This window comes from Callorhinus ursinus, unplaced genomic scaffold (genome assembly GCF_003265705.2).
Source record: "Callorhinus ursinus isolate GAN/ISIS: 27379988/994484 unplaced genomic scaffold, GSC_fseal_2.0 scaffold20, whole genome shotgun sequence".
NCBI lineage: Eukaryota > Metazoa > Chordata > Mammalia > Carnivora > Otariidae > Callorhinus > Callorhinus ursinus.
This window is the reverse complement of record NW_027397082.1, coordinates 2,471,614-2,493,624: the sequence shown is the minus strand read 5'-3', so window position 1 is coordinate 2,493,624 and position 22,011 is coordinate 2,471,614.

Genomic DNA, 22,011 nt, shown 5'->3' with positions numbered 1-22,011 from the left:
CCCCTCCCCCCAGCATCTTGAGTTTGTACCCCATCCTAGTGAAGGGTGGTGATAAAGATTTTTCAGCCTGTTGCCCGACCTTAAAGGTCCCAGTTAAACAATGCCTTAAGAGTTGGCTCTGCCAACATGTACTGAGGGGGAGGGGGATTTGAACCTGGAAAGCTTCATAGACTCCATGGCAAGGAAGTTGAACCCCTTAAGAGTCAGTGGGAGTAGCAAAAGGGCGCAGAGACCAGGATCCAGGGTTAAAGTATATAGTTATTTGGGGAGGAAGAAGAGGGGAAGTCATGGCGAAGGGGTCTTGAGAGTTGAGAGAGGTAGGCTTAAAAAAATCGTATTGTGAAGGATTTGAGGAGTTGAGCTTTGTCTTTGAAGCAGTGAGGAGTTATTCAAGGGTGTTTGTTTGCTTTTATTGGACTTAGGTATAGAACTGGATTTATCTAATCCAATTAATCATTGATCCATGCCTAGCCCACTGTTAGTTTCCTATTACTGCTGTAACAAACTTAGTGCCTTAAAATAGTAGGAATTTATTATCTTACAATTCTGGAGGTCAGAAGTCCAAAAATCAGTTTCACTAGGCCAACATCAAGGTATTGGCAGGGCTGGTTCTTGCTGAAGTTTAGGGGAGGAATGGGTTCCTTGCCTTTTCCAGCTTCTAGAGGCTGCCAGCATTCCTTGACCTTTGGCCTTACCCACCATCTTCAGAAACAGCATAGCAACTTCTTTCCTCTCTGACCTCTGCTTCTCTCCTGACACCCCTTTCTGACTGATCTTCCTGCCTCCCTCTCACCTACAAGGACCCTTTGTGATTACACTGGGCCCAGGATAATCTCCCCAACTCAACACCTTTAATCACATCAGCAAAGTCCCTTTTCCCCCTTGTAACACATTTACCAGATCTGGGGATTAGGACATGGACATCTTTGCTAGGCCATTATTCAGCCAACCACACACAACCCGTCTTTATTAATTTAGTTGCTTTCAATGTAATAATAGCTGTGAACTCTCTACCCTAAAAAAAAGTTATAATGACAATTTACATCCAAATGTATGGTTTGCCTCCCTCAGCCCCACACTAGGTGATCCTCTTGCCTCCCCTCACATGGGGTGAACGTAATCACAAATCTTCACCAATTCTTGTTCTCCTTTTTATAAATTTTTATTCCATATACGTATTTATACAGAACACAACTACATATATATATATATAAAGTGTGTATGCAACGTATTTTTAATTGTTTTTAATATAGTAAAAAAAAGTCTGCTCCCCCCCCAAAAGAAAAAGAATATGTCCACTACACACCTATTAGAATGGCTAAACTCCAGAACACTGACAACACCAAATGCTGGCAAGGATGTAAAGCTACAGGCACTCTCATTCATTGCTGGCGGGGGTGCAAAATGGTACAACCACCTTGGAATACATTTTGGTAGTTTTTTACAAAGCTAAACCTAGCTCCTAGGTATTTCCCCAAATAAGTTGAAAACTTAAGTCCACACAAAAACCTGCACATGAATATTTACAGCAGTTTTATTCATAATTGCAAAAAATTGGAAGTAACTAAGATGTCTTGCAATAAGTGAATGGATAAACTGATATATTCAGACAATGGAATGTTATTCAGTGAAAGAAAGAAAAAAGCTATCAAGCCAAAAAAGCCCATGGAAGAAAAATGCATATTGCTAAGTGAAAGAAACCAGTCTGAAAGGGCCACATACTGTGTAATTCCAACTATGTGCCATTCTGGAAAATGTATAACTGTGGAGACTAAAAAGATGTATGGTTGCCAGGGGCAGAGGAGGGAAGAGAAACATGTGGAGCACAGAGCATTTTTACTGTGTTGTAACTATTCTGTATGATACTGTTTTGTGGATCCCATAGAACTGTACAACTCAAAGAGTGAATCTTAATGTAATCTGTGGGGACTTTAGTAAATAATAATGTATCAATATTGGTTCATCAGGGCGCCTGGGTGGCTCAGTTGGTTAAGCAACTGCCTTCGGCTCAGGTCATGATCCTGGAGTCCCAGGATCGAGTCCCACATCGGGCTCCCTGCTCTGCAGGGAGTCTGCTTCTCCCTCTGACCCTCTTCCCTCTCGTGCTCTCTATCTCTCATTCTCTCTCTCTCAAATAACTAAATAAAATCTTTAAAAATATATATATATTGGTTCATCAGTTGCAACAAACATACCACATAAATGCAAGATAGTAATATTACGGAAACTGTACACTGTGGTGGGGGAGAGGGTGTACTGGAACTGTGTACTTTAGGCACAGTTTTTCTGTAAACCTAAAGCTGCTCTAAAAAAATAAAGTCTGGGGGTGCCTGGGTGGCTTAGTCGATTAAGCGTCTGCCTTAGGCTCAGGTCCTGATCCCAGGGTCCTGGATCAAGCCCCATGTCAAGCTCCCTGCTCAGTAGGGAGTCTGCTTCTCCCTCTCCCTCTGCCTCTCCCCCCGCTTGTGCTCTCTCTGTCTCTCTAATAAATAAATAGAATCTTGAAAAAAAATTAAGTCTGTTACAAAGGAAAAAAATGTGCTTTTGTATCCTTGTGAGATTTTTTTCGCCTAATGTAAGATTCAGCCATATTTTATGTATTTGGCTTATTCATTTTCACTATTGTATGATTTCTAGTATGTGAATATACCACACTTTGATTTCTCATTGATGGACATTTGGATTACTTCTGGATTTTTACTATTATGAACAGTGCTACTATGAACATACTTGTGCGTATCTCATAATATGGATAGCTTTCTTTGGTCTGTTTGGGTTTATACCTAAAGTAGAATTGTTGGGTTATAGGGAATGTGAATATTCAATTTTAAAAGATAATGTCAAATATTTTTTCCAAAGTAGGTACACTAATTTACACTCCCAGTAGCATTGTGTGGGAGGTCTTATGACCAGATCCATGTCTTCTTCAACACTAGCTTTTGTCAAACTTTTTGCATTTTCAATCTTAAGTGTGAGCTCAGTGTGGTCTTAATTTGCATTTACCTAATCACTAAGACTGAACATCTCTCCATATTTTATAAGCCATACGTGTTTCCTCTTCTGAATAATGCCTGTTGATACCTTTTGCCTGTTTTTCTATGAGGTTATATGTGCTTTTCTCCTTGACTTTTATGAATTCTCATGCTAGTTTTTTCTCAGTTACTTATATTGCAAATATCTTCTCCCAGTTTTCTCTTTATAAATGCCTTTAAAATGGTCAAATCTGAGGCGCCCTGGGTGGCTCAGTCGTTAAGCATCTGCCTTCGGCTCAGGTCATGATCCCAGGGTCCTGGGATCGAGCCCTACATTGGGCTCCCTGCACCGAGGGAAGCCTGCTTCTCCCTCTCCCACTCCCCCTGCTTGTGTTCCCTCTCTCGCTGTGTCTCTCTGTCAAATAAATAAAATCTTTAAGAAAAAATGATCAAATCTATCGTGTGTCTGTGTGTGTCTTATTTAAGAAATATTTCCCCACCTTAAGCCTAAATTACAGACTCAGAGAAGCTCATCCATGGAGTCTACTAAAATTTTTTAAACTTTGTATTTGACATTTAAGTCATTAATCCACCTGGAATTTTATATACATGTAGAGTAGGGATCCAATTTCATGCTTTTCCATATGGATAACCATTATTTTTTTTAAGATTTTATTTATTAGCACAAGTGGGGGGAGGGGCAGAGGGAGAAGCAGACTCCCTGCCGAGCAGGGAGCCTGACAACATTGGGGTTCCATCCCAGGACCCTGAGATCATGACCTGAGCAGAAGGCAGATGCTTAACCAACTGAGCCACCCGGACGCCTGGATAACAATTATTTTTTAACTGCAATTACTGAATAGCCCTCCCCTGCCCCGTTAATGGGACATGCTCCCTCTGTGTAGTTTGGGTCCTCTAAGGAGACACCAAAATGGGATTAGATGTGCAAAAGATGCACCGAGGGAAACTTGCAAAGAATGGAAGGAGGAGAGAACTGGAATAGGCCAGGACTCCCACAACAGAGGTTGGACACTTGTCAAAGGAGAGAAGGAAGGAAGGATTGGCTAGCAATTGCCTCAGACATTGTGTGACTCGAAGAAGGTCTTGGCTAAGCAAGCAGGGTGTCCCAGGGCAAAGAGTGACCCTTAGAAAAATTCTGTTCCGGGCAGAAATGGCCCAGCTCCAAGAATTCCGCCATCTCAGTGACAGGCTGAAAACAGCCCTGGGAGACAGCATGGCGTCTGCGTGAATGCGGCACCGGACATGAAGTTGCCGTCGTCTATCCTGGAGAAGACCTGGAAGCTATCCACTAACTACACTCCTTGCAGCAGCTTCTCTCGCAGGGAGGCCTGAGTCGGGCACCTTCTTGGCCACCAGAGTTTCCTATCTGCACAGGTTTGTTTCTGGGCTCTGTTACGCCATTGGCCAACTTCTCTATGCCTGTGCCATTACAAAAGGAGATCCTCCTAATACGTTCTGATCCTGGTGGGGTTAGTCACTTCTTTAGAACTGTCCTTGTTCTTGGTCCTTTACTCCTTCATATGTATTCAGAGCTTTTAAGCAGAGGAGTCAGATCTGTGCTGTAGCAGAACTCAAGCAGATGTGTAGGTTATTATAGGGATGAGAGATTTCAGGCTGAGAGAGCTCCTGGGGCATACCCCATTTCCATAGTCCAGGCAAGAGATGAGATGGTATAGATGAGTGGATTTAAGACAGCAACAATGCGAAAAGACAGAAGGTTACGGATACAAGATAACAGGGAGGCGGAAGGGTGGGAGACAGGGAAACCTGAGGTAATCCCCGTGTTAATGTCTTGGCTGTCTGCCCAGATTGTGGAGCCCTTCACTGAGTCAGGAAATACAGGAGGAAGAACGAGTTTCAGGGAAAGTTAGTTTGGTTTTGCATCTGCTGATGGGGCACGTATTTAAAGCTGCTCGATGTACACATGGATATAGACATCTGGAGCTCATGCAGAGGCCCAGACAGGCTTTGGGAGGACTCAGTCTGCAGGTGTCATTGTCATCTCACCGTCTCAGTATGGGAGAAAGCATCACCTGGGGAGGGTGGAGAAGACCTCTGGAAGACTGAACAGATTCCTGGTCGTCAAAGTCACAGACCACAGATTTGAGGATGTCTTCCTTTTCATGTAGATCAGAGGCTTGTCATTTCTCTAAATTGATTCTTGAGCATGGGAAGACACTAACCTATGAAAAGAAGTCCAAGGAGGAGGAACTATCTAAAAAAAATTTTTTTGATAAAGAATAACCAAAAGGAAAAGCTTCTATCCGAAACCCCTTAGGATGGCTACTATCAGAAAACAAAAATAGAAAATAACAAGAATTGACAGCAATGTAGAGAACCCCTGTGCGCTGTTGATGGGAATGTTGAGCGGTGCAAGTGCTGTTGTGTAAAAAGTATGGCGGTTCTTCAAAATTAAAAATAGAACTGCCATATGATCCAGCAAATCCACTTTTGAATACATATCTGAAGGAATTGAAATCAGGGTCTTGGAGAGATATTTGCACACCCATGTTCATAGCATTAATCATGATAGCCAAAAGGTGAAAGCAAATGTCCATGATTGGATGGATGGATGGATGGGTGGATGGATGGATGGATAAACTAAATGTGGTATCTACATACTAATGGAACATTATTTGGCCTTAAAAAAGGATTTCTTTTCCTTTTCCCCTTTTTTTAAAAGATTTTATTTATTTTTTTGAAAGATCGAGGGAGAGAGCGAGAGAGAGAGCAAGCTGAAGGGGAGGAGCAGAGGGAGAGGGAGGAGTAGACTCCCCGTCGAGCAGGGAGCTGGATGTGGGGCTTGATCCTGGGACTCTGGTATCATGACCTGAGCTGAAGGCAGACGCCCAACCAACTGAGCCACCCAGGCACCCCAAAAAGGAAGGAATTTCTCACACATGCTACAATGTGGAGGAACCTTGAAGACATCATCTTAAGTAGAATAAGCCAGTCACAAAGGACAAATATTGTTTGATTCCATTTACATTCAGAGAGACAGAAAGTAAAATGGTGGTTGCCAGGGTGGGGAGGAGGGTAATGGGAGTTGCCATTTAATGGGATGATGAAAAAGCTCTGGGGACAGAGGCCAATGATGGTTGCACCATAACGTGAATGCATTTCATGCCCCTAAACGGTATACTTACAAATGGTTCAAGTGGTGGATTTCATGTTGTGTATTTTACCACAATCTTTTAAAAGGCTCTGAGAGAGATTTCTTCAAGAGGATGAAATGTAATGAACACCTAATTTGTTTGATCTTATTGAAAGGAGAGCAAACAACTGAGGGAGTGTTTTGGGATATGTTAATACTAAGTACACAGAAAACCCAATGAACAGAAAATAAGACATTTACCAACTCCTTTAAAAGGAAGTTGTATAGGGGCGCCTGGGTGGCTCAGTCAGTTGAGTGTCTGCCTTCAGCTCAGGTCATGATCCTGGGGTCCTGGGATCAAGCCCCACATCGGGCTCCCTGCTCAGCGGGGAGCCTGCTTCTCTCTCTCCCTCTGCCTGCCGCTCCCCCTTGCTTGTGCTCTCTCTCTGTCAAATAAATAAATAAAATCTTAAAAAATAAATAAATAAAAGTACAGCCCATAGCAATCTCAGCCCCCACTGTTATCAGAGGCTGCAGTGTGTAAAATCATCTAGAATCAATTTAGAGAAATGACAAGCCTCTGCTCTACATGAAAAGGAAGACGTCCTCAAATCTGTGGTCTGTGACTTTGACGCCCAGGAATCTGTTAAGTCCTCCAGAGGTCTCGACATGCTCCCCTGCATCGTCCTTGGACTCGCTGATCTCAGAGTCAGTGAGACCAGGGTCCTACTCAACACAGTCATCAGTCAGGAGACTGCCTTAATTCCACACCCCCTTGTCCTTCACCCCAAATTCCTAACCTTGGGTTCTTCTACTTGCTCCTTTTCACTGGCTGTCAAGGATTGCCAGAGAAAAAGTGGATAACCTTGCCAATGGACACCATTACAAATTTAATGTTTCTGATCTCCCCTGGGCTCTTAAATCCACTCAGTGTTCCTTTGGTCCTTCCATTTCTCCTTCGTCAAATATGTATAAAATAGCACCACAGGATTGCTGTAAAATGTCAATGAAATAATGTATGTAAAACATTTGGCCCACAGTCTGAGACAGGCGCTGAATAAAAAATAATTTTTATATACAAATTTTTCCCAAGTCTTTCTCTCTCCATTTCCTGAGCTCCCTACTTGAATTCTGAATAATCTCTTCACCCCCCTCAAAATTCCATTCTTGCAACTGCTATCTTGATGAATGACATCATTCCTGCAAACCAGAAACATGTATACTGTGTACTTTACCATCTCTCTTACTTCCTATGTTCCTTTGATCCCAGAGTCCCTGTCCATTCCATTTCCCCTCTAACTTGTCATTTAAATCTCTCCCCGCCCCCAACCGTTGGTCTATAATTTCCACTGATTATAGGAATATCTTGCCTTCCTGGTCCTTCATGCCATTACTCTCTCCCACTTCTAATACACTACCCATTTTGCCACTAGTCTTTCTTTTCCTTTTTTTTTTTTTTTGAATGAGACTTCAAGTGTACAGAATTAGATTTATCACAATCCTTGGTTTTCAACACACTGTCATCATTGGTCCATGTGTGGCCCTTTTAAAATTTATTCATGTTTTAATGAAATAACAACTGGGGCACCTAGGTGGCTCAGTCAGTGAAGCGTCTGACTCTTGATGTCGACTCAGGTCGTGATCTCAGGGTCATGAGATCCACGTGGCATGGATCCTGCTTAAGATTCTCTCTCTCCCTCTCCCTCTGCCCCTCCCTCCACCCCTGCTTGGGTGCAGGCATGCTTTCTCTCTCTCTCTCTCTCTCTCTCTCAATAAAGAAATAACAACCGTGATCTCGTCAGCTAACCTGGGAACCATTACATTGATAATAACATAAGCACTTATAGGGTTCTTTTATTTCTCATTCCTCTGCCTTCTCCCCACAGACGTTAAGTCCTATCCTTAAGTTGGAGTTTACCATTATTTTGCTTTCTAAATTAGAATTGTAATGCATGTATATGTGTGTTTATATATCATTTAGTTTTCCTTCTTATAATGGAAAAGTATGTAAGGCCATATGTACTCTTTGCTTTTTTCACTCCTTCATACTTTTTACCTTGGCTAAAATTTTAAAACAGATCTGACACTTCCAAGTGGGCAGCTAGCTTATACGTTGCTGGTGGAAATGCAAAATGGTATAACCACTTTGGAAAACAGTTTGGCAGTTACTTATACAATTAAACATATACTTACTCTATGATCTATCTATCTTACTCCAAGTTAGTTACCCAATTGAAAAGAAAACATATCCACACAAAACCCATACAGGAATGTTTACAGCAGCTTTATTCACGTTCAGCCAAAACGAGAAATATATTTTAATAGTTAATTTTACGTGTCAACTTGACTAGACTATGGTGACCAGCTGTCTGGTCAAACATTAACCCAGGTGTTGCTGTGGGGGTATTTTGCAGTTGTGATTAGCATTTACAGTCAGTTGGCTTTAAGGAATGGTTACCCTCAGTAATGTGGGTGGGCCTCATCAAATTAGTTGAAGGTTTTAAGAGCAAAACCTGAGGTTTCCTAAAGAAACATTTCTGCCTTGGGCACCTGGGTGGCTCAGTTGGTTAAGCGACTGCCTTTGGCTCAGATCATGATCCCGGGGTCCTAGGATCGAGTCCCACATCAGGCTCCCGGCTCAGCGGGGACCCTGCTTCTCCCTCTGACCCTCTCCCCTCTCATCCTCTTTCTCTCTCTCTCTCTCTCTCAAATAAATAAATAAATAAAATCTTTAGAAAAAAAAAGAAACATTTCTGCCTTGAAGCTGTAACCTAGAACTCCTGCCTGAGTCTCCAGCCTGCTGGCCAACTCTACAGATTTTGGACTTCCCAGCATTCCTCCCCCTCCAATCACATGAGCTAATTCCTTAAAATGAATTCTTTCTCTTGATAGATAGATAGATAGATAAAGGTATTGATACAGGTGTTAGAGATATAGATAGATACAGATGTCTGTATGCTTGTATATGTATACATGTGTATATATATCCTACAGAATTTATTGCTCCGGAAAGCCCTGACACATACACATGTCAAATGTCCTTAAACTTCTGAATGGATACACAAACCGGTACATCATCCATGCAAAGGAATAATGCTTAGCAAGGAAGAAGAATTAGCTAGGCAGGCAGCAACAGGAATGAACCTCATGCATCACGCTAAATGAAATACACTGAGTTCAAAAGGCTACATCCTGTATGACTCCATTTGTATGAAATTCTGAAAAAGGCAAAGCTGTAGGAATGGAAAGCAGTTGCCGGAGGCCAAGAAGAGCTGGTGGAGGAGTTGACTACAAAAGGATATAGGGAGATTTTGGTAAAGTGTGATTCAATTGTTCTATAGCTGCATTTTGTGACAGTTACATAACTAAATCACACCTTCATAAAAATGTGCTAAAAAATGAAACTTCTATGACCTTTCCTGTAAAGAAAATTATTCTACTGAAAAGAAACTTTATGGCAACACAAAATTGCCAACTTAAATATATTAAAGATACATAGAGATTGAGAATAATTCTGTAATAATCCTGCAATAATTCTGCTATCTTTTATTTACTAAGTTTTAAATTTTAATTCTAGTATATTTAACATACAGTGTTGTATTAGCTGCGGGTGTACAAAAGTAGTCATCTTAAAAAATGCTCTAAAATGGTATGTCCGTTAAACTTAAGATATGTACCCTACTAAAGTAAATATGCTTTGATATTTAATTTAAATATTGTTATTTAAGAAATTTATACAAAAAAACACCAATAAACTGAGACGGGTAAAAACAATAAAAAATCCATGTTGTGTGGCTGCAGTTGATTTTTCGCTGCTGTATAATATTCCCATGTGTGCTCATTGTGACTTATTCATTCTTCTTGTAATGTGCATTTTACGCTATCATGTATAGTGCTGCTATGGATATTAAATAAAGAATGATTTAATGGAATATTTGTCCTTTTCCTGAAAATCTTTAGTTACTTCCATTGCCTACAGGATAAAACCTAAGGGGGTCTTTGGGGCTACATCAGTAGGATGTCCTGGGCTCTGGCTTCTGTCTGGGTTTAGCCAAAGGGGAGTACCGGCTAGGCTTGCCCGATAAAATACAGGACACCCCGTTAAATTTGAATTTCAGATAAGCAACAATAATTTTTTTAGCAGAAGTATTTCTCATGTAATCTGGCAACCCTTGTACTGGCAGGAAAGGGAGAAGAGAAAAGATCGCATTTATTCCCCAAACTTCCCACCTGCTGGGCCACTGTAATGGGCTGGCTGTATGCCCCCAAATCATAACTTGTCTGGCAGCCCTCAACACACAGCTCACCAGGTTCTAGGAACTGGTCCTCCCTCTTGCTCCATCAGGCCTAAAAGTGGTAGTTAATAGCTCCCAGCTATTATTAGTACCAGGATACTGTACCAACTTCTTGTTGCTGTTACTCAGTCCTGCCCACACTTTTGTAAATAGATCCTGATTCAGTTCTTTTCAACTCTATTTTGAGTGTGTGTCTGTGCCCTATTGGATATAGATAAGCCTGTGCCTCGCTCTTTGAGGCAAAATACACAGATCTTTCCCCTCTTTTTTGGCACTCCCACAGCAATTTAAGTATACCTTTATAAGTCCTGGAAGGAACCAGAGTATGGGACTCTCTCTCAGGCCCAACACGCCAGATCCAGTTAAGCCCCTCTGATTCTTTCTGCTAGTTGGTCCCTATTCTCTCCTTTGGGGTGGGATCTCCTACCTTGCTTTCCTCTCTGCGCCTTTGGTATGAGTTCTGTACTCTGAGCTCTCTAGGCCCCAGGTCTCTGAGACCTCAAGAAACCTTTTCTCTCTGAATAAACCCAGATCTTGCTATGGAAAGGTGTGGTTTTCAAGGCCACTGTCTTAGTTAAATGTGTGAAAAATCCGCTCAGAGGCCCTGTGAACTTCTATGACCTTCTAGGCCTTCTGTGCCAGACCCTGACACATTCTCCCCATGAGATGAGAAATGTTACTGTCTTAATGGATGAGGGCCACAGGGCACTAAGACAACGTCAGGATGGAATAAAGCTTCAGTTACCTCCAAATGTTATGCCATGGCAAGGTACCTAGTAAGTGAAAGTTCAGTGCCATCGTGCTTAAGAAAGATTTCAAAAGAGTTAATAAGAGGGCTGTCTGGTTGGACAGTGTTCCAACCAGAATGAGTTCCACTCATTCAGTGGAACGTGTGACTCTTGATCTCGGGGTTGTGGGTTTGAGCCCCATGTTGGGTGTAAAGATTACTTAAAATCTTAAAAAAAAAAAGAGTCAATCATACAAATAGTTATCCTTTATTGAACATTTCACCTGGGCTGAGCACTGTGCACACACAACCAGTCTTCAACACGCCTGCAAGACAGTGAAGTGTTCCATCTGAGTTTCGGCTCCCTGCGGTCTGGGATGCCAGGCTGGGAGTCTGCAAGCTACATTTCTCCTTTGTGAGAAGGAGTTTGGAAGGTGAAGGAAGAGAGACTTGTTCCTTCCTAAATCTATTTGCTGCTTCCCCTGGAGCAGCAGATGGTTCCAGTTTCCAACTTCTTTCCGCATTCCTGGCACAGCCAGGGGGCATGAGGGGGGCAGCACGGAGTCGGGGGAGAGAGGGGGAGGCCTGCACTTCACAGGTCTGGGCCCAGCTCCACGAGACCCCTCCTCCAAGATCCCGAGGTAGCATGTGGCTGGGAGCCCCCTCTCTAAGTTTGTAGGTTCTTGTGATGGATTGGTACACCGGCGACCCCTGATGGACCCTACTTCCCGAAATCCAGGCCCTCAAGAGGTCCCCTCAGGTGGGATTCGGGCTAGATTGGGCGATGTGCTTTGGCCAATGTGCTCTGGGACGCCTTCTCTCCTACCGTTGCTGCCACTCTCACGTGCGGGAGTCCAGGGTAGCCTCCTTGAGCATGAGAGAGAGAGAGAGAGAGAGAGAGAGGAGCCAAACCCTCAAATATCCCAGCCTACCTTCCAATGGAAGACTGCAACATGAATGAATCTAGGGAAGGCCAGCGGAAGAACGGCCTAGCCAACCCCGGGAGCTTGTGAGAGCTTGTCTCTAAGCTTTGGGGAGGTTTGCTGAGCAGCAATAGGTGCCTGAAGCCGTTCTGGTAATCCCAGCCTCTTCCCTCCACCAAAGGGAAGGTGGTTGCTTCCTGTAGCTATTCTCTGTGACCTCAAAATACCCGTTTTGTTCTCTCCGCCCTCCAACTCACATTTCGTAATTTCCCCATGTTCTCTCTGTGAACTCAACTAGAGTAATTTCTGTTTTCCTGACTGGGCCTCAACTGACACAAGGGCTATTATACCCATTTTACAGATGAGAAAACTGAGGTTCAGAGAAATTAAGAACTATGCCAAGGTCACTGCCAATAAGGGCCCCAGGCTGACTCCTATACTTCACAGTAACATTGTTAAGCTACAGCAATAGATAATTGTACTGTATAATAAACAGATTGTTCTAGATTATGAGGATGACAATTATTTGAAGTTGATGTCACCGCAGGAAGGGCTTTGCTCAAGATCCGGAAGGCTCCAGCTCCCGAGCCAGCAGAGGGAGCTCCGTCCCTGAGGACCTAGCCAGAGGCTGACTGACCAGAGGGGGAAAAAGATGACGATTCCCGTCATGGTCACAAGATTTGGAGCAGCACCTCACCGTAGGAGACTGTAGGCTCCTTGAGGGAAACGGAAAACAAGCAATGTGACCGTCGTTAGACCCCAAGAACTGTGTCCGTTTAAATTGTCAAAATATGAAACTGGGGTTCCCCCGTAGGAAGAGGAGTATCCTCTGGGAGACAGAGTTCAGAGCCCCTTCCTGTCCCCTCCCACCTTGTGCCCGATTCCACTCCAGGGTTAAAAGGAGCTTCTCTGGGGTCGGCCGCATTTGCCAGTGACAGAGGAACTGAGTGAAAGGGACCTTGTCCCCATCCCCGTGTGGCTCTTGCCTGGGTCCTTTCCTGTACAATAGTAACAGGAGGAGAAAGAGACAGGACTGCTCCCACCCGGGAGGGCTTCTGGCTCCCGGACCTGCACCAACTCCGCTCCCCCGGCTCCCGGACCTGCACCAGCAGCTCCGCTCCCCCGGCTCCCGGACCTGCACCAGCAGCTCCGCTCCCCCGGCTCCCGGACCTGCACCACCAGCTCCGCTCCCCCGGGCTCCCAGAGTTGGCGTCAACTCAGCACCTGCTCTAGGGGTCTTCTCGCTCCTGCTCTCTGGGAGCACTCTCGCTGATGATGATGGGTCTCTGTGAAGCCTTCTCTTCCTCCCATCACAGAGGCAAAACCTTAAACTCAAGTCTGAGCTCCAGGATGGTAAATACTAGACCTCAGAGCCTGTAAGCAGATCTCACAGCCCAACCGAGGAGGGGGAAAGGGGGGGCAGCAGGGGGCCAGCCCCGCTTACCTCCTTCCCCTGTACCTGGGCTGACAGCAAGCGGTCATGGATCCTTTGGCCTCCCAGCTGCCTGTTGTGGCTCCGGTTTTGGAACTAGGTCTAGGTAGACGTAATAAGCCAAAGATCGAATGTGGGCATTCTGGACCTCCCCTAGCCAAAATGCCATTTTAAAACATGCTGTAATAGGTAACACATACTAAGGAAATTTATCTTCCCATAATTCCTGAGGATAGAAGTCCAAGACCAAGGTAGTGGCAGGATTGGTTTCTTCTGAACCTCTCTCATTGGCTTGCAGGTAGCTTCTCCCTGTGTCTCCACATGGTCTTTCCCTGTATGTACCTGTGTGCTAATCTCCTCTCTCCTAAGGATTTCACGGCCCACCCTAATGACCTCATATAACTTAATCACCTCTTTAAAAGTCCTCTCTTCAAAGCCAGTCACATTCTAAGGTACTGGGGCTGAGGACTTCAATCATGTTCTTTGCGGGAGGGACGCAATTTAGCCCTTAACAATCGGAATGACAATATACACCACATATGACAAATAAAAGGAAATCCACATCCCAACACAATGTGGTGAAATTGCTAAATGTCAAAGACAAGGAGAAGGTCTTAAAAGCAACCAGACAGAAAAGCCACACCTCGCTAAACTGTAGGACGGTTCCCCATCAGGCATCCCCAGATCCAGCTTCCAATCGAGCTCAGCCCCTGGCCTGCCTCTCAAGAGGTCTTGCCCTGAGGTTTGCCTTCTCTGAATTTATGCAGCATTCCAAGCCTGTAATGTGGCCTTTCTGTTCACCTGCAGCCAAGCGGGGCTGGCAAGATCCCCAGACCTTAAATCTGTCTCCCACACACACCAAAAATGAAAAAGCCATTTGGGTTACAGCACCGCTTTAAAGTCAGACATGTGTAGGGGTAGCTAAAGCAGGCAAATGGGGTCTGGATGGTTGTCAGTGTGGGAGGTGGGGTCAGTCGGTATTCCTCGCTGGAAAAAAGAAAAGTGGCATAGACAGGATATAGTTCACATTTTTGCCAAAGGTCCTGAAGGCAGGTGTCAGTGGTGTGGGCAAAATCTTCCCTGCCACCCCTGTCTCTAGTGCTCATGGTCACCAGTGCCTGAAGCCTGGCATCTTACAATTTAATTTGTTGTGGGGGGTTTGGGGGTCTACCTAGTGAGACAGCGTCAGTCTTAACCCCGATTGTACCAAATATTTGTCTCTGTGCTAGGCAAGATCTCGAGAAATGATTGGTGAGCCGACTGATGGGAACCCCTGAAGAATCTTTGTCTCTCCAGAGCCTACCGTGGACTCTGACCTCCTGGGGGGCTGGGGATTGAGAACTGAGCCGTCCACCCACTGCTGTAGCCGCTGCCCCCACCACCGTCCCTTCCTGTGTGGCAAGCGGCCCCCCCTTCCTCCACTGACCTCGGTTTCAGTGCATTCTCCACATCGCAGTCAAATGGTCTTTTTGCAAAGCTAGGAATCAGACTACATCACCGTTTGGCTTAGTCTTCTGTGGCATAGCATTGGGAATGAAATCTGAACTCTTGGCTGTGGTCTGTGAGATCCTGCAAGATAATGGGCCCCACTGGTAGAGTTTCTTCTCTTTCTCATCCTCACTCTAATCCAGCCGTCTGGACTCTTCTCAGTTCATCAAACTTAGCCAGCTCTTTCCCACCCCAGGGCCTTTGCCCTTGTTCTTCCTCTCTCCCAGCTCTCCTGGGGCCAGGCCCTTGTCATCTATCAAATCCCAGCTCATATAACCCCTCCCTCACCTCCGATGGGAAGTGGATTCCCTTAGTTACTCTCTCTATTTCATCCCTGTTTTTTTCCTTCTTGGTGCCAATTGTAAGCTCTATTTGTTTTGTTTGCTTGCTTCTTTATGTCCGTCTCTCTATCTAGCATCTACTAGGACAAGGACCCACCTCATCCTGCGGCCCATTGCATCTCTAGCCCCCAGCACAGTGCTGGTGCATTCAGTAGACTTCACACGCTGGGTGCTGTCCAGCCAGGGTGCGGGACCCTGTAGCAGAATTCTTACACTGCAAGGGAACCCAAAGCCCAACAGAATCACAAGAGCTGCACCTCTGGCCCAGTCCAGCTCAGTTCCCAACCATCCAGGCTACTCTCTAAATGTAAATTGACCCCAGGAGCCAAAAGTAGTTGAAATGCAGGGCCAGCCACAATTTACCTCCATAAATTCGACTCCCTGTTGCTCATGGTATTAACTCTGGTTTCAGGCACTTCCATTTCAATTAAGACTTGGCACTCTTCAAAATACCTCTGAACAGCAGGACACTGATTGAATTTGAGGTGCCAGGAAGCCAAATGGAAAAATAATAGTAAAATCACTGGTCCTTTTACATTGTAGTTAAAAGCTTGAACAAACAACTATTACACCTCCTTTAATGTTCTATTCTGTTCCAAATTAATCTGGAATAAGTAGGGTAACTTGCACTGTTTTTAACCTGCCCCATTAGGCATGTCCAGTCTGGTCCATGGTGCTCTCAATTTGAGGCTCTATTTTGTCACTCAGCAGCACTGTTGGTACGCAACGTGGGTCAAGTTTATAAAACCTGTAAATGTTGAAAAGAAGGTTTAATTATTCAAATGGATTTCTGCATGTATTTTCAAATAAAACTTCTAAACAAATATGTAATTCTATAATTGAAACGTTCCTCCTTCGGTCATATGAATAATGGTACGCCCATTCAGGGAAACATGGCCCGGTTGCTTAAAAAGAATGTGGGAAATCTATATGCATTCATATGGAAGCATGCCCAAGATTATTAAGTGAAAGCAGCAAATTGCAGAACAATAAGTATAACATCTCTCTGTGTGCATGAGTATGTAAATATGTTTTCCTGCAAGCATAGAATACTTCCAGAAGGGGATCCTAAGTCATTGCTGGAAGTAGAATGGTGATGGATGATAGTCGCCAACACATGTCAGGTGAAGCTCGGAGCCAGCCATTGCACAGAGCGTTTTCCAAATGCCTACATTTAATCTCCACAATGACCCTGAGAAAAGGGACTTGCTATTATCCCTCATTTACAGATGAGGAACTGGGCCAGTGAAAATTCTCAGTCCCAACAAGAGTTCTATTATGCCAGCATAATACACAAAATACCATAATAAATAAAAACCCAGATTGTGTCGCTTCTAGCTCGTGCCCTTTTTCTGGCAGCCTTGTAGGGAGAAGGTGGTGAGGAGCTGCTGGAGTCATAAGCAGAGTTCTGCAGAAGCAGGAGCCCAGGAATGAGGAAAGGCAGGGGGAGGTCCTTCTGATTCTAGATGAGCTGACCTTGCTGCTCACCATGGTGACATTAAGGGAGGCCTCCAGACTGAGTGTAGCACTGTCCCCAAAGTAGCCTTCGAGATTAGCCACCAGCTGCAACCTTTTATCCAGCACCACCTGGATAAAACCCATTATTATTAAACACCCGCTACAGTGCCTCCCACTAATACTTCATTCGACACCCACGACAACCCAGAGCTCCGTTATCCCCACTTCAACAGCAAAGAACCTGGCACTTTGTGAAATTCAATAATTTAAGTCCCATAGGAAACTGCAAGGTTGGGACTTGAAGGTAGGTCTGTCTGACTCCCTGTTAACTCCCACACTGGGGTTCCCATGGGTGAACTGATGGCAGCCAGGTCTCATATGTTCAGCTCTCCGGCATAGCACCTTCACCCAAATTGTGTAGGATACAAAAAAAAAATTGAGAAAGTGCAAGGCTCCTGCCTCATGAGCCAGTCTGTCTGCCCCCATACTGGAGGAATGTGGCTAAAGTAGCATCAGCTCTCAGATCGCCCTATTGTCACCTGCCTGACGACCTCCCAAATTGCCCTGTTCTACCACCCACAAAACCCTAATTCCAATACTCTGCCCCACCTCCTTCTGAAGATGGTGCTCAGAAACTCCAGTGTTTGGCCTCTACAAGATTCTTGAAGGGCCCATCATGCTCTGAATCTCACACTCTAGAAATCTGGTATCTTGAAGACAAGATCCTGGGGCAGGTCCTAAAGGACTTTCTGATGTTAAAAATGATGGTGGTGGGCAAAGGTAGACCCGGCCGGGCTCCTGCCCCTTGAACACGGGGCTGCCTGGGGTGACATGCACACACGCATGCATACACACCCCGTTTTATTTTTTTATTTTTTTAAAGATTTTATTTATTTGTCAGAGAGAGAGAGAGCACAAGCAGGGGGAGCGGCAGGCAGAGGGAGAAGCAGGCTCCCCAGTGAGCAAGGAGCCCAATGCAGGACTTGATCCCAGGACCCTGGGATCACGACCTGAGCGGAAGGCAGACGTCTAACTGACTGAGCCACCCAGGTGTCCCCATACCCCCTGGTCGACCTGTGGGTCTTGGCTTGCTCTTCTACCTGCCTGAAATGCCCTGGCCACCTGCCTTCACATGACTGACAGGACATTTAGCTTGCATAGCATATCCTCCACCTCAAGCTGGGCTAATGCTTCCCCACTGCTAGGGTTTACTGCCCATCACAGGGTTCCTAGCCTATGACATTGAAATGTAGCTCCCACTTTGGACTGCAAGTCTCAAGCTGGGGCCCAGGTTGCTCAGAGTCTTGCCTGATGCCCGGCATGCCACGGGCGCTCAGAGCAGGTATGCTGCTCTGTCCAGCAGTGGTGCTCCCAGCCTCCAGGTGGCCTCTCTGCGGTATCAAGGTTCCCGCCGGGCAGACTCATTACATAATGCCAGGGCTTGTAAGTTTGCCGCTTATCCGAGGTGCATCTGCAAGAAGCTGTAATTGAAATAGCTTCCAGGATGGAAAAATCACTTCTAGAATTTAATTTCCAACCTTGCGGCCTGGATCGTTCAAGCTGATTACAGGAAATGGTTGGAGTGCTAATGTTCCTTGTGCCGAATCCAGATGGGTGTGTTTACTAGGCTGAGAAATGTTAATCCTGTCTTTGGCCCCAGAAATGTCTGACATTCACTTTGGAGGAGAAGAGAAAAATAAGGTAGTACAGCCAGCTAGCCTCCATTATACTTCTCTTTAAGAATGTTTATTCAAGGGCGTCTGGATGGCTCAGTCGTTGAGTGTCTGCCTTGGGCTCAGGTCATGGTCCCAGGATCCTGGGATCAAGCCCTGCATCGGTCTCCCCGCTCACTGGGAAGCCTGGTTCTCCCTCTCCCACTCCCCTTTGCTTGTGTTCCCTCTCTCACTGTGTCTCTCTGTCAAATAAATAAAATCTTAAAAAAAAAAAAAAGAATGTTTATTTGAGACAAAGCGAGGAGAGAGTGGTCTGCCAATTTGAACCTGTTGCTGCTGGGGGACCTTTGCTATTCAGGACTTAGTGTGTGGCTGGTACTGATTTTCAAAGTGCAGAAAAAGAATTTTGAATAGTTGGTCTTGAGCACCATCGAAAGCCTGGCCAATGTTTAGAGGGCTGAATGTTGACAGAAGGAGCTTGCTGGGAGAACAGAGCAGAGATCTGAATCTGCTCTCCACTGAGTGGTATCTGTGCATGCGGTCAAAGGATGACATGACAAATACTAACTCCACGTTGACTGAGCCCTGGGTTTTTTTGCCAGGCATCATGCTAAAACTTCACATTCCTTCTGTCACGTGACCCAACAACTCTTTGAGACAGATATCAATTTTATCCCCATTTACAGTTGAGGAAACCGAGTTTCAGAGAGTGATTTGTCCAAAGTGGTGCTTGGCAAACACTTTCACAACTTGAAACAATTTTTAAAACCCCCTCTGACCGCAGCACAGCTAGCCCCACCTCAGGCTGGCCACCCCTCCCCTGTGTAGTGAGAATTCAGGTTCCTCCAGCTGGAGGATTAGCGGGCAATGGGGCAGCAGGTGCCCTGTTGGCCCCCAGCAAACATTCTTCCACACAGCGCTCAAGACAACGTAGATGACAGATTCATTAACTAAATGAGTGACCAGCCACCTGCCTGCCCGGTCCAAGCCCTCTGAGATTCTGTCTTGGGTTATAAGTGCAGCAAGCAATGAGGGAGAGGAGTAGAGCTTTTTGAAGCCCCGTGGGTCACCCTGGCCTGGAGGGATTTCTGGGCCTCCCAAGCACCTCCTCATGAAGGCTAAGGAGACAGGAGGGCAGGAGTCCCTCTTTGTCAATCAGGAATGTCTCCTGATGCTGGCGCCAGAGAGAGTGTTGAACCCCCCTGTGGCCCCTGAGCTCAGCCCCGTGACTCATCCCCACAGCCCCTGCCTTGCTGGTCATCCTTATTTATGTACACACTGTAATTAGTTAATGAACTATCTGAATGATATTTCTCTAGTCATTCAACCAGCCCCGTCCTCAGGGTGGTAATTGTATTTGAGGTTATTTAAAAACATTGTTGTATCCAAATAGAGTTTACATCAGCAGACAGCCTGATTAGTAATCCTGCTCTCCCTGGGGTATCTAAATAGTGCTATAAACTGACTGGTGAGTCGGGCAAACATGGCTGCACCAAGGAGTCCCTCTCCCCCACCCCAGGGGGCTCGGCTGCCAGAAACCACCGACAGACCGTCTGAGAGGGGAGGTAGCAAAAGCAACCTGTGGCCAGAATCCAATTACCCTTGTTTTAGAACAGACTGTTTTCAGAGATGTCTCCACTAATTTGATCCCCGTCTTTAGACATGAACCAACTCTTCCTTATCTTTACAAGATATTACAAGATACAATATTCGGACACAGATCTTGGTCTGCCTTCCTTTACCACCTTTTTTGGAAATGAGTGATACAGTTAAAAGCATGCACGTGGCTTGCTAAGCATCTCCAAGCCTCCATTTCTTTGTAAAATGGGGATCATCGCAGTCATGAGAGTTGACATTTTAGTGCGTATTGTGTGTCAGGCATGGGTCCCAGTGTTTTGCATGAAATTATTTCATGTGGTCTTCAGGATAACTCTGTGAGATATTACCGGGTACTGTAACTAGGTACTATTATTATCCTCGCTTTTCACGGCGGGAAACCGAGTCACGGAGAGCTTTAACTTCTCTAAGATCACTTCCCTGCAACTAATGGTGCCAGGATTCAAATGCAGGAGACTTACTCTAGAACCTATGCGGTAACTACTCTGCTACTCTGCCTTTTTTTTTTTTTTTTAACAAAAGATTGTGAGGATTCAGTGAGATTCGCTAAAGATGTACTGTGTGCCAAGTACTATTCTAGGTGTGAGACTTAAAGATAAACCCCTGCCCTCAGGAATCTCACATCCTAGTAGGGGAAAGATTCTCCATGTAAAGGTTTAATGCAACACCCAGGACAAAGCCAGTGCTCAGTTCTAGCTGTTAGGGCTTTAGAAGTTTCTGCGCATTTTAGTAATTTATGTACACATTGTAATGCTCCTATTAGATTATAAATTCCGTGAAGGCCAATTAATTTCTGCTTCTTTTCTATATATCTTCCAACCCCTACTCCTTACACATAGTAGGAAGTCAGCAAACATTTATTGAATAAGCAAACCTATTGATCCTATACATACATGAAAGAATTGCAAAAAGTGTTTTCTCCACGTATTACTGCGAAAGTTCTCAATGTAAAGTCAATCTGCAAGCACATCTGCAATGTAGCATTGCATATCCATGTCAATTTGCTAAGAGTTTCAAATGAGATATGTATGAAAAGCTCTTTGAAAACTGTAACACACCAAAAATCAGTAATGTGTTACTGGTATATGTGATAATGTAAAAATCAGTAATGTGTTATTGGTATATAATACAGAGTAACACACCAACAATCAGTAATGTGTTATTGGTATATGTAATAATGTAAAAATCAGTAATGTGTTATTGGTATATGTAATACAGAGAGGGAGAGAAGGAGAGAGAGAGACAGATTTCTAAGCTTCCAGTGGAGCAGATGCTAATCCCAGGGCATAAACGTCTCCTCATATGTGGATGGGAACCCACCAACCACACAAGGCAGCAGTGAGTAAATAGTTAAGTATTTGCACACAAGCCAACACAAGGACATTTTCTTCTAAAGAAACAAAAAGATATGTTAGTTGTCTAAGGTTGCATATTACCCCAAAATGTAATGCCTCAAAACAACAGCAAACATTTATTATTTCACACAGTTTCTGTGCATTAGGAATTTGGGAACAATTTAGCTGGATGGTTTTGGCTCAGTGTTTCATGCCGTCAAGCTGTCAGCCAGGTCTGCAGTCATTGGAAGGCTTGGCTGGGGCGAGAGGAGTCACTTCCCAGGTGACTGACTCACAAGTCAGCGCCGGTCCTGGGTGGGCAGCCTCGGCTGCTCCCCATATGGGCCTCTCTACAAGGCTGTTCGAGGGCCTTTAAACACGGCAACTGGTTTCGCCTAGTGGGAGTGATTCAAGAGACCAAGGCAGAATCTACCATGTCTTTTATGTTCTGACTTGGAAGTCACACACCCTCTCTTCTGTAGTATCCTACTGGTCACTTGAGTCAGCCTCATGCAATGTGGGAGGGGACTATATATTGGGCAGACCAGGAAGCGCTGAGGAGGGGACCATCTTGGAGGCCTGGGGCTCTGAAATCAAGAAGAGTGGCCACAGCTGGGCCCCTTAGAGGTAAGAGCT